The 15,276-nt window shown below is 41.6% G+C and overlaps 1 long non-coding RNA gene across 2 annotated transcripts in view; it reads right to left on the bottom strand.

Moving 5' to 3' along the window:
• Window positions 1-15,276, bottom strand: part of LOC309867184 — a 283,984-nt gene that overhangs the window by 228,709 nt on the left and 39,999 nt on the right. The gene's annotated exons all lie outside the window — the stretch shown is intronic.

The raw sequence follows: 15,276 nt of genomic DNA on the forward strand, positions 1-15,276 counted from the left end.
CAGAATTACATTTCTTGGTCATCAAGCCTTGTCTCCTTCCCATGGTGTGGGCAGCTGATGGACAAAGAAACAAGAGATATCTACGTTTACTGTAAATTCACATTATACAAGGCAAAACTATTTTTTGATGCTTCTACTCCACTGTTCAAAATCCTACTTAGATGCCATCCCATTCCCCCTCGCTGCTGATACCCAGATGTTTCCACTTGCGATTAGGGCAGGCAGCATCCAGATGTTTTGAGGGGGCGGAGGAAGTTCTTTCATTTGTGGCAAATTTGAGAGGTGAAGATTCATTGACTCATGTAATAGTAATCTTCCTACCCCCAGAATTTGGAGCCAGGCTTCTTGCCCGCTTTCCTAGTCCTGTGTGGGGTCATCTCACTGGTATGGGCCAGTGGGGGAACCTACAGGGCTGGGATTGTGTGGGCTCCCGAAATATCTACCACAGTTTGGATTCGCCCTAGGCAACTCCCTCTGTTCTTTTAAAGGTCATTTTGTAGACAAGGAGGAAACTTCTGGCCACATCACCAGCACAAACTAGCATCCCACACTGATTCTCCCGCCATCCTCTCCAAAGATTTGCTCTGGATTCATAGAGCTCTTGTTCTAGAAATCTCCCTGTTCTCAGCTCACAAGAACCACAGATCTTGAACCAAGCACATCTTTTCTGTAGTTTCTGAATCTTTTTTCTGCTTACCCGGGATTCAGTTATATTTCATCTTCTTGCCCCCCTCCCCCGACCCCGCTCCCTGCTGGGCCCTCCTGCCTTGTTCCCTCTGTCCCAGCCCTACTGTTCCATCACTTGGATATACTTTGCACACTCGTGCCTGGATGAGCGGGTGGATGGATGAGGGAGGGTTTGCCCCAGCGGTTCCCTGTGTCCAAAACGTTCTTCCCCGGATGTCCCCAGGGGCCCAGACACATTTCACTGGGGTCTCTGCCCCAGGGTTCCTTTTTTGGAAAAACCTTCCGTTTCCACACTGGGTGAAATATCAGTGCCCACCACCACTTCCTGATTTCCTCTCCCCACCTGACAGGGCAAATAACGGTTTGCTTAATTGATCCTGTCTCTCTTTCCCTACTAGGATCTAAACGCTGTGAGGGCAAGGTAGGTGTCTGTTTTGTTTCTTGCTGCCTATCCATGGCCTAGAACTCTACACCTCATTCAAGTTGGGCCCTTTACTAACAATATTGTTGTTATGCTTCTGTTTTTATGCAGTTTATGAAAGATTCACTCATCCTCTATAGACATCAGTGGACTCCTATTCTCTTATGCTCACAGTGGTTCTTTTCCTGAAGAATTAGATGAGAAATAGGGGTGCCTGTGTGGTTTAGTTGGTTAAGTATCTTAGTTCATGATCTCAGGGTCCTGGAATCAAGCCCTGCATCAGGCTCTCTGCTCAGCCGGAAGCCTGCTTCTCCCTCTCCCTCTGTCCTTTCCCCTGCTTGTGCTTTCAAGCTCTCAAGTAAATAAATAACAAAATCCTCAAAAAAAAAAAAAATAATTAGGTGAGGAATGGAGTGAGCTATTTCCCAAGGTTTTCAGAGCAAATATTCAATGGTCAGGAGGCAATTTAAGCACTTTGCTTTTTTGCTGCTGCTTCAGAAAGAGTAAGCACCTCATTTAAAAAAAAAAAAAAAAAGAATAACAATTCTGTAGGTATAATGCGAAGCGTAGTGACTATAGTTAACAGTATTGTATTACGTATTTGGGAGTTGCTAAGAAAGTAGATCTTTTAAAAGTTTTCAACATGAGAAAAGAAATTGAATTACGTGTAGTGATGAATTACGTGTAGTGATGGACGTTAGCGCGACTTACTGTGGTGATCATTTTGAAGTATGAATCATTATGTTGTACACCTGAAACTAATATAATGTTATATGTCAATTATATCTCAAAAAAACTGACTAATAGAGAAACTACATCTCTATCATCTGAAATGACTCTTTAATGTCATTTTTTCAAGAGCTGAGCTTACAAGGAAGCCCGAGAATATTTCTGGCCCTTCACCGACTCCATTCATTGCCCTTCTGGGCCCAGGAGGGCATCAGATGCATGACCTCTACCCTGGGAATTTCTCATTCAAGTGTCTTTTTCCCCTGTAAATATAATCTGATCATTTCCTGAAATTTAAATTTGCGACAAACTTACATGCCTTTCCTTTTTTTTTTTTTTTTTCCACTTTCTTTTATTGGTCACACTCCGTAAGAATCTTCTGCACTTTGTACTTCATGACTGAACTCTGAGGTTGCTTCCTGGCTGATTCCTCATTGCTCTGCTTCGCTGTGAAGACACCAAAACCTCACCGTAAGATCCCAGTCAATATTTGCAAACCAAGTGAGCCATCGCTGGGGCCTCCATTTTAAAGCACGGAGGGTGAACTTGCTAACTTCCAGCCCTCCATCTCGAGATGGCAAGGCACTGTTTTATTACCACTCAGAATTTCTTAAAAGTTGCTGGGATATGTTTTTGAAGAACATGATTCCTTTTGTGTGGGAAGAAACAATAAAGATAATAGGGCAAGTGTATTTCCTAAAATGAACCATTGTGTTTCCATTTTGAAATTCTCTGTCAAAATGGTTTTCGTCTCAACAAGTTACAGCTTTCTGTGTAGGAAAAAAAGAGCAGGGATCTGGCCAAAAAAAAAAAAAAAAAAAAAAACCAAAAAACAAAAAAAGAAAATTGTGCACAGCTCCTTAAAGAAACACAGGAAAACCAAGTATTAGCTATGGATAAACTGACTTATTGACCCAAGTGTTGACCTAAATTCCCTCTGATTATATTAAATCCAAAGGAGGGCATTTAGACCTGCAGTAGGTTCCGCCATCTTTGACACAGAAATACACTGACTCAACATCTTGTTATGCTGGAGATTCACATTTGACAATTGCCCTTCAAGAAGAGAGAAAATCCTAGCAAGTCATTGTCCTTGGTTGAATGATGCCCAGAGAAAAGAAAAAAAAAAAAATTGAATCTCCTTTTTACTTAAGCAGTTTTAATTCCCCAAGTTAAGCAGAGAAAATAAAGATGTGTAATTGGGAGTCCAAGGCCACCCATGGTTTTCTACTGAGCATTACCTCGGCATCTGCACAGAGTTCTTCTGTTCTAGCATTTCAATAGTTCAATGTTCACCTCTTTTTATATTTGGACCTTGACGACACAAATGGAGATACTATGTAGTCTGTTAAAATAGGAGAGATAGTGTGCACGTTTTATTATTCGCCATTTTTAAAAATCTGTATTTTTATGCTATTAATAATTATACAGGGACTTAAAATCTATGGCCTCTTCCACAAAATGGTCTTGAATGATGCCCCCATTTGCTTAATTGTGCTTTTTGTAAATCACTTGCCCTCCCCCCCCCACCAAAAAAAAAAAATCTCTGGATGGGCTTTCAAAGATGTCTTTTGTAGAAACACTGGGGTCTTGTAATTACTTGAGTACAACTATCCAGTCTGAGAGGATGACCTTTCACCTCCTATCCAAAAAAAGAGCACTCTGGAGAGACGGGTGCTGTAATCTGGGTTTAAGGCTTCTCACCACCATGTTGAGAGCCCGTTTCCTGCACCACACACAAACAGTGGCAAGAAAACCCAGGTTCAACATTCACTTTAGCATTTGCCTGTGTTGCTCTTGAGAAATTCTCCTGCTTACAATGAAGAAAGGGTCTTATCCTAAGCACCACCATCCCTCCCTGCCCCTTGCCGGGTAGGGATGGGAACACATAATAATAACACCTAATAAGCAGTTTGTGGGAAACTGTCCAGAGGGAGACGGGACAGAGGAGATTAGATCTCAAGGAGGTGAGCAAGTTCAAGGGTGGTTCTAGAGTGGCTGTATTGTCTCCCATAATTCATTTGAGCACCAGGAGAAAGACTGAATCTTGAGTCCTGCCATAGGACACCAAGCGGAATGCTTCCTCACAAATAAGTAGACAAAAAGATTCCAACATCTATTGAAGGGACTTTTAAAGCAATGGATGGAATGACCTTAAAATGCTGGGTTCGCCTTGGGAAACATGTCCTCACACTTGGTTTTGCAAGAGGAATTGAGGAATGGCTGTGCGTGCTATATAGTAAGACGACCTCTTACATTTTCTTTTTCTCAGGACAGTCAACAGAGAAAAGTTCTTTTTCTTTGGCTTATGATTTCTATCTGTAAAAACTTAAAAAGCACTCTAAAAATCCCCACAGTTCTGTTTGAGGAAAAGCTTCCTTTAGTTTTTCATGCAAACTGAACTTCCAGTGTGGATTCTCTAAGTTCTAGCTAGTAAACCTCTTCCTTAGCATTGGGCTCATAGATTTATTGGCGTTTCCATGTGGAGGCAACAGACAAACTTCAGTTCTGCTTTTCCTCAGAGCATCAGGGTATGGGTTGTAGGAATAACCTATGTTGGCTTTCTCTGTTTCAAAGACAGTGCTTCTAGTGAGGCAGGGGGTCACTGGATGCAGGTCCCCTGTCTGTGCCAGATTCCTTAGGGACTTTTGATCTATTCTGCATACTGGCTTTCCATAAAGGTCCTCTTTTTCTTTCTTCAAGGTGTGATAATATACCTATAACACCAACTTTACCATTAGTGACATTTAGTGCTATTAGCGATGGTATTGGGTCATCATCGCTAGGAGGATATTTTATTTATTTATTTATTAAAAAATTTTTTTTTTAAAATTTTATTTATTTATTTGATGGAGAGAGAGATCACAGGTAGACAGTGAGGCAGGTAGAGAGAGAGGGGGAAGCAAGCTCCCCACTGAGCAAAGAACCCCACGCGGGGCTCGATCCCAGGACCCCGAGATCACCACCCGAGCTGAAGGTAGAGGCTTTAACCCACTGAGCCACCCAGGTTCCCCTAGGAAAATATTTTAATCACCCCAAAAGGAAACCCCATTCCCCTTAAGCAGTGACTTCCTATCACCTTTCAGCCCCCAAGTCCTGGCAACAACCACTCATCTGCTTTTTGTCTCTAGGGATTTTTTTTTGGACTTGATTTTTATATTTCATATAAATGAAATTATACAGCATGTAGCCTTTTGTGTCTGGCTTTTTTCATGGAGCATGCTGTTTTTAAGGCTCATTCATGTTGTAGTAACGATTAGAATGTCTTTCTTTGGGGTGCCTGAGTGACTCAATGGGTTAAAGCCTCTGCCTTCGGCTTGGGTCATGATCTCAGGGTCCTGGGATCGAGCCCCATGTCGGGCTGTCTGCTCAGTGGGGAGCCTGCTTCCCCCACTCTCTCTGCCTGTCTCTCTGCCTACTTGTGATCTCTCTCTGTCAAATAAATAAAATAAAAATCTTAAAAAAAAAAAAAAAAAGAAGAAGAATGTTTGTCTTTGTTTATGGCCAAATAAGATTCCACTGAACGGATAGGCCTCATGCTGTTTACCCACTCCTCAGTCAATGGACGTTTGGGATGTTTCCACCTTTTGACTATTAGGAACTGTGCCGCTGTGAACATTTGTCTACGTATTTTTGTTTCAACATCTGTTTTCAATTCTTTCAGATATATATTTAGGGGTAGAGTTGGTAGGTCATATGGTAATTCTCTGTATGACTTATGGAGGAACACCCAAACTGCTTTCACGGTGGCTGCCTGCCACAACACGTTCCTGCCAGCAGTGTGTGAAGGTTCCGGTTTCTTCACATCCTGTCAACACTTGTTATTGTCTCCTTTTCTGAAAGCTATCCTCGTATGCGTGTAGTATTGTATATGGTTGTGATTTATGGTTCTCTAGCTGTTAATGACGTTGAGCATCTTTTCATATGTGTCTTGGCCATTTGTGGACCTGTATAAATGCTTTCTTTTGGAGAAAGTGATTTGTCGTTTCAGAAAAAGACATAGTCAATGACAAGGAAATGTGCTGATTTTTCGAACTCAACCTGGTCACTTGGATAGACTGCCATTGGCCTTGAAACAAATAGTTCCACCTGCTGGCACCTTGCCATGTCTCTTGACTTTTGTAGCTAAGATTTGCGTTCTCTCTTCTTCCCTCTGTCTAATCCTTTAGTACCTCTTCCATCACAAACCTGATCTGTAGCTTTGCTTCTTGTATTTATTCTGACATAGAAGTTAGCAGCATGTGCTCCAGAGTCCAACTGTGAGAGTTAAAATCTCATCAACTCCACTTACAAGCTTTGGGACCTGGAGGGAATTTATTCCCTGTGTCTCAGTTTTCTCTATTTTAGAGTGCGTGTGTACATAGTACCTGCCTTATAGATGTGTTGTATTAAGAAGGGAATGTCTATAAATTACTTTGCCTGGTGTTTTAGATGCTCAATGAGAAGTACTATAAAAACATCACACGTCTCTCTCTGCATTCTAGTTTCCTTGGACTGACAATCTCGTAATCCCTTCTAGGTCCCCTGTTGAAGCCTGCATAATATGACTTTCTAGTGTCTTTCAGAAACCTCAGTTAGGACCATCTTTAAAAACATTGGGACTGGGGCGCCTGGGTGGCTCAGTGGGTTAAAGCCTCTGCCTTTGGCTCAGGTCATGATCCCGGGGTCCTGGGATGGAGCCCCGTATCAGGCTTTCTGCTCTGCAGGGAGCCTGCTTCCTCCTCTCTCTCTGCCTTCTTCTCTGCCTACTTGTGATCTCTATCAAATAAATAAATAATTTAAAAAAACACATTGCAACTGAGAGTTTTGTGGGGGGGGGCAGATGGAGGGGGTGAGCCTGGTGGTGGGTATTACAGAGGGCACATACTTCATGGAGCATATTGTATGAAGCACTGGGTGTGGTGCATAAACAACGAGTTTTGGATCACTGAAAAAAAATTAAATAAATTAAATAAAAAAAATTGGGACTCAGTGCACAATACTGAAAATCATGTGAATTAGCCACTTGATTTAGAATCTGTTTATGTTGCAGTTCATTTCTGGGGATATAATATATTTGTTTCTGAGCAGGATACTTAATAACATCATCTACGTTTTACTGAGTGCCAAACATGGGCCAGGCTGTGTGCTATTAGGGGTTCATGTATGTCCCTAATTCTAGTAACGATCCTGAATATTGATGTCAAAAATACTCTGCCCTATCCACAGGGGACACATTCCAAGATCCCAGGGGATGCCTAAATAGTGAAATGGTGAATAGTACCAAAGCTCATATATATTGTATATTTTCCTATACATACATACCTACATACGAATGATAAAGTTCAGAAAGTAAGCACAGTAAGAGATTAACGACAATAACTAATACTCAAAGCGATCGATTAGCACATGACTGTAACAAGAGTCTGTAAATGTGGTCTTTCTCTCTTAAAATAGCTTGCTAGACTGTACTCACCCTTCCCGTGATGAGGCGAAATGATAAAATCCCTGCGTGGTGAGATGAAGTGAGGTGACAGACAAAAGCATTGTGACATAGCGTTGGGCTACCATTGACCTAATGACCATATGTCCAAAGGAAGGGCACCTCCTCCTGGATTGCTGTTGACCACGGCTAAGTGAGACCCCTGATAAGGGAGGACTACCGTATCATCTCTTTTTTACAACTGAGCCAAACAGAGGTTCAGCAAGTTAAGTCGCTGGCCCCCTGGTCTCAAGAAAAGCTTCATAAATAGCAAGGATAGAATTTAACACCCGGTCCACCTGACCCCAATGGTTTTTTGCTCCTTCCTTGTCACCACTCCTGATGTTAGAGCGAATTGCTAATTTAGGTGCTGCCTGGAATGTTTGTATTTAGGGGAAAACTCTGAAGGTGCCAGCAACCAGCCATGAACACTGAGAATACGGCATTTGGACAGTAAATCTGAAGCAACCGCACTTCTCTTGTATCCATCCCATTCTCCTTCCTAGTCGTTCTTGCTGCTTCTTTCTACCGGAAGACAGAAGATGAAATGAAATGATAAAACCAGGAGAAAGTTCTGCTTTACATATGGAGGTAGAAATTGGGTGTGCGTCATCTGTTGGAAGGATTCGGAAATCATTCTCCAAGAATTAAGAGCCTTTACCGGAATAAACCAAACTTGTAGAAGTAGGATTTTGTGTACATTTGTATCTAGTCCCTGGAAAACTACAGTATAAAGCAAAGGTCCTGCAAGTTTGTTAATGAAAAGAAGCATGTTGAGCGGGTGTAGGAATTCACATTTGCAATGCTTAATGTAAAGCCAATTATAATATGAAATTAAGATAAATTCAGCCTTAAGTCATTCAGATAATTAGATAAATAGAATTTATATTTAATAAGGTCTAATTAGCATATTTCTGTATCACAATTTCTAAATAAAAAAATAAAGAAATTTACTATCCACTTTCTCTCCATATGGGCCTGGGGTGATAAAATAAAATTTCGTCTCAAGTACAACTCATCTTCTACAAATTCCCAAATAATCATTTCTGTATTCCTTGTTTGATGATATAAACTATGTTAGGCTTGTACCGTTGTGGGCGGCGTGACACAACTGGGCAGTCACCTGGGCCTGAGCTCCGAGGTGAAACCTCCCCCACTTGGCACTGGAATACATTTGCCTTACTATCTTCCCTTTTAACCTCTTCTTCCTTTGTTCTGTTTGCCTGTTTAGTACAGTTTTATGTTATCTTTGTGTGTTGTAGCTATAATTCCTGTTACCTTTTTCTGAGCCTTTAATAGAGTGAAATTAAAAAAATACAATGTAGTAGACACTGCGAGAAGTTCCGTACAGGGTACGTGAGCTCTGGATGTCTTCACTGTGTCAGGTTTCCCATGGTAGTTAAAAAGTGGATTTTAGGGGTACCTGGTGGCTCAGTGGGTTAAAGCCTCTGCCTTCGGCTCTGGTCATGATCCCAGGGTCCTGGGATCGAGCCCTGAATCGGACTCTCTGCTCAGCAGGGAGTCTGCTTCCCCCCCCCCCCCCCGCCTGCCTCTCTGCCTACTTGTGACCTCTGTCTGTCAAATAAATAAATAAAATCTTTAAAAAAAGTGGATTTTAATCCTGTTTAGAAAGAATAATTGAGTTGAATCACCTCATTTCTTGAATTTCTCAGGCCATGGTATACTCATGAAATGAGCAAATGGTGGAGAATTCTCTATGTTCCAGATGGCCCTATCGATTGCTACTACTATTTAAAACAGCCAATGGGGTCCAAGTTTGGAGAAATAATTGAGATGATTCCAAAATGTATATAATGTTAATACACCGTGAAAGATATCTAATAAGAAGACAAGTTTCAAATATAATAATCTTGGAACAAAACAAAATAATTGAGAACTTTAACAAATTAAAGAGGAAAATTTTTATTTATATTTTTAACATTAAAAAAATTTAAAATTTAGTAAGAAATTAACGCTCTCAGGGTTTGGGCAGGAAAGTGCCCTGGGCAGCCTTCACCCGTATCCTCACCTTGCTTTTTCCAAACAATGCCAGAAATGTAGCTGATAGTAGCATCGTTAGAACTGTTCTTTCAGAGCTTTTTGTAAGTTTACTTGATCTTGGGCCCTGCTCGATGTTCACAGGTGTTTGCTTCTCTGCAAATGGACATACTCCCAGGGCATGGCTCCTGGAGGAAGGGCCACCAGGAGCCTGGGCCATATCTAGACCAGCCTTTGGCTGGAGTGCAGAGTACACGAGCACTAGGCAGCACGGAACAGGTCAAGCCTTGCTTGAAGTGTTGTAGAGAAGTGCAATCATTTATACTGTGACCTCAAAGGATTCTTACTCTGTAAGAGTTGACTATAGGCTCCAGTTAGAAGATGTCAAAAACAGCTATTCACACATCCTTGTGAAATAAAACAAATTTATACTCACACAGAGCAGTAGCGATTATAAAAGACCAAGTCGACTGCAATTTACACAGCTAGATAGTTTTGATTGAAAACGGAAACTGCAGCAGAATGTTGATAAAGAGATTTCACATATTGTTCCGCATTCCTTCTAAACACAGTCTTAAGCTCTAAAGTCTATGCATGTGTCTGTCTACACAACGTACATCACTTAGCCACTTAGGGCCCAGAGGGATGTGGATGGATCTGGCAAATTCTAGGGAAAATTTGCAGAGAGGAAATCGCAAGGCAACAGCTAATCATTCTTCTTTGTGTGTTTCACAATTTTTTTTTTTAAATGACACAAGTTTTAAGTTTTTCCTGGTAGCAGCTCCTGAATTCATTTACTAAAGGTTGCTGCAGGATTCCAGAAAAAGGAGCTATTAACCACAATAGAACACTTGCAGGAGAAAACAATGCCCAGTACCCCAGCAGGGTTGTTATTTTGTCCGAGTGTGAAGCTGTGTTTGATTTTACTTCACCAAGTCTTTTCTCTGAGAACATGTGGGAAGTTAGAGTGTACTGCTTTTAGAGAAGGAGGAAGGTAACATTGTTTTGAAAAAATGCAACACTGAGTCATGCACGCCTCGGAGAATTGCAGTGTTTACTACCAAATGGGAATGAGTTTCTGTTTCCAAACTCTGCCTGACTTGGTGTGTTGCTGAATTGAGAATGTTGGAGTACAGAGATGAGGTACTCGATTTTTGGGGGTCATGTCTGTATCTCTACAGCCCCGATTGCCAGCTACAGATGTGTGTGTGCGGGATATACCCATGGAATGAAATACGTGGACGGAACGAAGGAGGGGGGAAGCAAAATAAAACACTGACATGTAAAAAAAAAAAAATCAGTAAGAATTAAGCCTCTTGATAATATTTGTCTAGCAACCTTACATATAGAGTAGCAGAGAGATCAGCAACTGAGCAATTGAAAACAGAATCCACATTCTTTTTCCCCTTTAGGGAAACGGACTGGGGATGCCACATACGTTCTCCGTTCCCAAAATGGAGATATTTATTTCTCAGATCGAATTAAGTTAAACTTGTAAAAATATTACATTTGGCACTGTAGGATTTGGTGTTTTCCTTATGTGCTTTTATTTTCCCGAAGATTAATATTTGTCCCTGCCAACCTTAGGAACTCAAACGGGTGTTCTCATGGCTTTGGAGCTTCTGTTTGCATCTTTAGCAAGAAATCCCTTTTAAAATGGGCGAATTAATTTGGAAGAATTAGGTTAACAAGTCATATCTAAAGTGAGCTGGTTTACATTGTGGTTTGTGGTGAGTTTATGGAGGTTTTGCGAGAAAACTCCAAGTGCTGAAAGCAAACCTTCTTTAGACCGTAGTGCCTTTATGTACTAAGCACAGAATTTCCTTTTGTGGTCTGAGGTGACGTGGCTTTGGATAATAAATATCTGTAAAAAGATTTCCTGAGGTTGACTGCAAGGCATCATTGACACATTAAGTAGTTGATTGCACGGCTTTCCACAATGGAATTTGAAGCCTTTTAAACATACACCTATCTATATGTGTGTGTGTGTGTGTGTATTTTTTTTTTTTTTAAAGCAACTTCACTTCTTAATCATGTCCTAACAGACAATAATTATCTAATCCCCTATTAGTTCTAACACTCCACACTGCTTTTTGGTTTGTGGGCCAAGAATTCATGCATTATCATTTTGTATCTCTTTCTTTATCCTTTCATTATTCTGTGTCTCCAACTTTGAGACCAGGAAAATATAACCTTATGGCCCCTCCGTTATTGGAGTCCTGTTAGGAGTTTAAGAAAGAAACACACACACACACACACACACACACACACACACGGAAACCCACAGCATGCCCACATTAACTGTGGAAACTGGTTTCCATTTATGTGTAATAAAGAAGCAAGCAGCCCATTTACCTTGAAAAATAAAATAAGAAACCCGTCTCCCACCCCATATTCTCTTTCCAATGATGACTCCCACCCCCCCGCCCAGTCTACCGCCCACCGCCAACCTGTTTGTCAAACTTGGCTTATCAGAGAATAAATTCTCTTTTTGTCACAGACCCAGTAACTAATCAGGAGAGGTGGATTTTTGGTAATGAGGCAAAATATTCCAAAAGCCTAAGGCTCCCATTGCCGTTGACCTTTAAGGCATGTTGCAGCAAAAAAGTTAATTCACTTTGCACATGTTGCAAAGCAACAGGTGGTAGAGAACCACGGGGGCCGCCTGCATTCCTCCGTTTGCAAACTCCTGGCCCCTGGTATTCTGGGATTTACACTACCTCCCCCCAGGTCCTGACTGACAAGCTAATCGGTGTGCTGGGAAGCACTGAGCTATTGATTGCACTGTAACAGAACACCACCCCGTCAATGAAACTGCAATGAAATGCTTCAACGCCGAAGAAAGGAAGGCCATTGGACTGTAGGGCAACTGGAAGAAATTTGCTTGTAGGTAGTGCGGCAGAAATGAAAGGCTTTCAGGAGCAGGGCCTTGAAAAGCCAGGTTATTAAAAAAGCCACAAAGCCGGAGTCTGGCTGAGTGGAGAAAAATAGTTATGGCTCAGCTAGGCGTAGCTAAAAAGGAGAAGGGGGGGGGGGGATGCAGCTTTCAAAATGGCGTTAATCTCTCGAGTGCTTAATTTCTTTTCTTTTATGGCAGCTTGTAGGATAGCAACAAGTATTCGAGCAGTTAATAATTTTAAACAGTTTAGCTTTCCTTAGGCAATATATCTTTAGCCTTAATTAAAATTTTATTTTAGTCAGAAAAATATTAAAATGACATTACGATCCATCCTCTATGATGGGGAATATATGATGGTATGAATATTTTATTATACAAACTATTATTAAGCAGCTGCTGACATATTCTCTCTCGAGTTCTACTTCAGTTGTTTAGAATGAGTTCACTTTTTCTTAATAATGCCCCATCAGCTTCCCCTTGAAATACTGGAAAGTGCCATATTAATTAGAAACAGAGGCCAAATGTGTATATATATATATTTTTTTAATGCATCGAGGGGAGATGTATAAGTAAAAGCTAGGTGGTGGAGCATTGGTTAATTCATTGAGAAGGTGAGTTTTTTGATAGAAATAGTGTTTGTGTAACCCCAAGTATTCATCACAAGCCACCACACAAATTGAACTTGGCCACCCTGGTTACATGTTTTACACGGGAGAAAAAAAGTAAAAAAAAAAGAAGAAGACATCTTGCACCGTCACCAAAGCAGCAGAAGAAGAAATTCGGAAGCTGGAACTGATTTGTTTGTAACCTTTATAACCTTTTACCTACCTGTTGTCAAGTTGTGTGTGGGTGTGGTGTGGGTGTGGGTCTGGGGGTCTTTCAAGAGTTAAGCCATTGGGTCTCATCAGTGTATGGAATTTTAATGATGAAACAAATCTCTGGAAGTTACCTCTAACCCCAAACTAGACAGAAAATAACCATCAATTTTCATCTGTATTTCTGTCTTTCATCTCTGCAGCTAGTGCCTACCACAATGGCATTGAAGTGCTCCTTCAAACTAATTAGATTAATTTCAATTTCCATTGTGTGTTGGAAGGACACACTTATCATCTCCCTCCCTACTGAAGCCAATAATTGATTGGATAGTGACAGGTTGATAAAATCCTCCTCCTGCCAAGATGAAGGAAGGCCTGGCTGGAGGGCGTCACTAAGGATTCATTTTTGAGGCTGGAATTGTTTATTGTGCTTGTGACTTTGAGGATGGAGTCCTTCAGTCTTTGCCATCTTCCCTCTGCGAAGACTTCGCTGCACTGTGTCTTCTAAATACAGCTAGTGTATGCGTGTGTTGGTGGGTGACAAGGGACAGGAAGAATGGGGGTAGAGCAGATGTTCGTGTGTGGGGGTGGGTGGGTGGCAGGAAATGGGGCACACGAGGGAAGGGACAGTGAACCCGGAGTGAGGAGGTATGGGTTTAAGTTCCAATCCTGCCTCTAAACAGCTGCGCACCTTGAGAGATTTACTTACCCTCAAAGGGACCTGATTTTATGATCTATAAAAAGGAGAGGGAGGATTTATTCAATTAATATTTATTGAACATCTACCATAGAGCATGAAGTCTGGTAAATTCTGGGGATTCAAAAGTCAGCCCAGAGAGGGGGCACATGCCCTTCCTTCACGGGCTTTGAGTCCATCAGGAGAGAAAAACATTAATCAGATACCCAGAGTAATGCAGCAAAATTGCAACAGACAGAACTAGATGGCAATCAGAGAGCATGGGGAGGGAAGGATATCTGAGCCTTCAGGGAGGAAGTAAGTCTTGAGCGGAGGTCTGATGAATTACTGTCCAGGTAGAGCTAACAGAATGTGCAGGGGAGAAGTGAGGCAGGTGCCCAGGATTGGAAGATACACAGCAAGGGAGTGAGGGCAGGAAGGTAAGGTAGCAGAGGTAGAGGGCAAGAGGATGGGGTATGGTCAGATCTGAGTGGGAAACCATATTCATGGGAACTTGGAGAAGACCAGGAGTAGACACAGGATAATATGGATCAAGACTTGACGGTTGCTCACACTAGGTGGACAGAACGAAGAGATATTGAAGAGACACCATCAGCAGCACGTGGTGATGAGTTAGGCTTAAAATTTAATGGGAACAGGTCCTCAAGAATGGGCCTTTGATGGAGTGATCCATTGGATGGTGAGATTATGGGTAGACTGGAAACATGGCAAAGGGACCAGATTTGTAAGAAATGATCATGGGTTTGGTTCAGGACACAAGAGTTTGAGGGGGAACTTGACTCATCAAATAGGATGGTGAGCTGACCTCTAAAATCTTGTCACCTGTAGAATTCTATGATGCTCGGACATGGAACTGTTACAGGGGAGTGCATCCCGGATCTCACTGGGAGGGTGGCATGAGGTAGTGGAAATGCCTCAGCTTTTCTTGAGATGGGGCCCCCATCTCAAGTAGGCTGTTTGCTGACTAACATTAATTTACCTCAACTTCAATTTCCTGTTATCAATTAGGGCAATGTCATCCCTTTCAAGGGTGAAGTGAGCATTAGAGATACAGTGGGCACAATTTCCAGCTTGGTACCAGACACAAAGAACAGCTAGCATTTTTTTTTTTTTTTTTTAACAATCCAAGGTTTGTTGCGATGAGGTATTGGTCCATATTGTCCTGTGTCCAAAAAAAAAACACCAAACAAAAACAAAAACAACCACTCCATATTATTCCAGACTAAAGTCCCTGTATATAAAATCCACTCGATAATTGATTATTTGTAAAGAGGAATTATTGTTCTGGGGTCCAGCTACATACTTTATCTCAGGCTACTCAGGTCCACATAAGGTGTCCAATGAAGTCAAGTTACAGCGCAAGCTTCTCCAGAGAAAATTCTTGGGTTGAATTCAGTCTGACAAAACTTCTTTTTCGGCAGTAACACACAAGCAAGTTAGGTTTTCCCATGGGTCCTTAGGAAAGGTACTTTCTGGCCACTGGCTGGGGTGGCACACACATGTCCCCCCATACATAGAACACATGTCCCCGAGCCGATGGCACAGAATGCTAGTGCTCTAGGAAGAAAC

This window comes from Mustela nivalis (genome assembly GCF_964662115.1).
Source record: "Mustela nivalis genome assembly, chromosome: 6".
Lineage (NCBI taxonomy): Eukaryota > Metazoa > Chordata > Mammalia > Carnivora > Mustelidae > Mustela > Mustela nivalis.